The sequence below is a fragment of the Eufriesea mexicana genome, unplaced genomic scaffold (genome assembly GCF_001483705.2).
Source record: "Eufriesea mexicana isolate 0111107269 unplaced genomic scaffold, ASM148370v2 scaffold386, whole genome shotgun sequence".
NCBI classification, from domain to species: domain Eukaryota; kingdom Metazoa; phylum Arthropoda; class Insecta; order Hymenoptera; family Apidae; genus Eufriesea; species Eufriesea mexicana.
In genome coordinates this window covers 493,174-495,088 of record NW_016908604.1, presented here as the reverse complement: position 1 = coordinate 495,088, position 1,915 = coordinate 493,174, and the positions used below count along the sequence as shown (strand labels likewise).

Sequence of the window (1,915 nt, the reverse complement as noted above, 5' to 3'; positions counted from 1 at the left end):
GGAATGCCATTGCTCGAGGGCTCTGCGGTGTAATTAGCGGGCAGGAGAGCGTTAAAAAGTTAATTAGGTATGCGTAAAAGATATATCGTGACTGAAGGGTTAATCGTGGACGCGGATGTCAATGTCCTAGCCGCGGGTTAAGCAGGCCGCCGCGTGTTTAATAGGGATTTGCCGGTTCATCCCCAGCAGAGAAATTCTTCAGCCGCGTGCTAACCATAACTCGGGCGTACAATAATTCCCTTCGACGTGTTCGTAGGTCCGCGCAATATGCACTTTGCCCGAAGGACCAGTCGATCCACGTACCGATAATTTTAACTACCGGTTAGATAGCCCCGAGAGATATATATGCGTTCGTGCTTCATTGCTCGATCGTACCTGGGCGTCCAGTCCTGGATCATCCGAATTCCAGTACTGTCCCGAACGAGGATCCTTCGTGTCATTAACTGAGAACTAGACCATGGTCAGACCAAGGTTTTTCGATATTTTCTGGCTCGTGGTAGCCTTCCTGGTATCGGAATCAACCGTGATTTCGTTGTTCCCTTATCTAGCTACGTATTACAAATTTTACGTAAATTTTCACCTAATTTATCCGTTTCTTCGCCTGGTGGTTTTCTTAAAAGGTATGGCGGATCTTGTTGAGAAATCCAGACGTCGCTGGTCCATATAACCTAATCCCGGGTTTGTCGAGGATGAGAGTGGAAGATGGAAGCGAGACGGGAAACACAGGTCGATTTACATATTTCGGCGCCAGTACGCTTCGAAGGCAATTGAATCAATTCCAGACAATTGCGTCATTTCTCTTGTTAGGTGCGGTAGTATCAGCTAGGGTTATTGTTCGGGGACTTTTCGTTTCCGTGATAGAAGTGCCTCGGTCTACACCGACTGCGAATCTCGTGGAATTCCTGCGTCGCTTCGAAACGGGTATACCTGGAATCGCTGGTGAAGTTTTCGCGATTAAAATTGGAAGAGAGCCTGGATCGATCGGTAGATCGATGTTTTCCAGCGAAATCCCGCGGTTCGATAACGATCTATCGTTCACGGTCGATACACAGATACGCGGATAATACGGGTGCACGTAAATGTATAATTATGCGAAAAAATGGAGTGTCTAGGTTCACATGTACGATGGAGTTGGAATAAATTCAGCGATAATGTTGCACGGCCTAGTTTCGTTTTGTGCCTGTGCTCGTACCTGGAAAAATCGTGTCTCGGCCGTTAGTCGATCGATTCTAGGCATTTTCTCGAGTTACGAGGCGTGACGCCAGCATGCCAACTCGTTTCGCATCGTGCAAGACACGTGGGCAAGCATTGCTGCGACGCAGAAATTTACGATGCATACCCTTTCTAGAATTTCGCGGACAAAAATTCACCCGTTCGCCATTTTCCCGCGAAATTCATCCTCGTTTGTAGAAACGACGCGTGGTGTGGCTGTGGGAAAATTCTATTGCGAAATATCGATACGCGCGTGTTTTTTTCTCTTTTTAATTCGAAAATCGACCTTATCTATCCGTTTCTTTCTTTGCAAGTTAATCACCGATGTTGGAAAGTACTTGACTCTGAGAATCGGTTCGATTACGCGTATCTTCTCCAATTTAAAGAATTAAGTCGTCGATCAATTTTTATTCATTTATTATTTTTCTGGTAAAATTAGTCATAGACATTGGGAATAACGCGGTCCATATCTATCAAAAAATCCTCTTCTCAGTATCATATCGGAAAACGACTTCGTTGTCTCGCTTCGTTTATGGGAAAGTAGTCATAGTCGTTGAAAACGTGCATGGTACTTGCAAGGAATTTCTCTTACATTGTCATATCGACACGATCGTGGTCCATATCTTTTGGACCAGGGTTTCTTAATGATTTTTGGCTTATGACTCCCTTCAGGTCATCGGTTTCCACTACGATCCTCTTTCCC

At 45.2% G+C, this 1,915-nt stretch overlaps 1 protein-coding gene across 4 annotated transcripts in view; it reads left to right on the top strand.

Moving 5' to 3' along the window:
* DIP2 (disco-interacting protein 2) overlaps positions 1-1,915 on the top strand; it is a 39,975-nt gene that overhangs the window by 16,363 nt on the left and 21,697 nt on the right. The gene's annotated exons all lie outside the window — the stretch shown is intronic.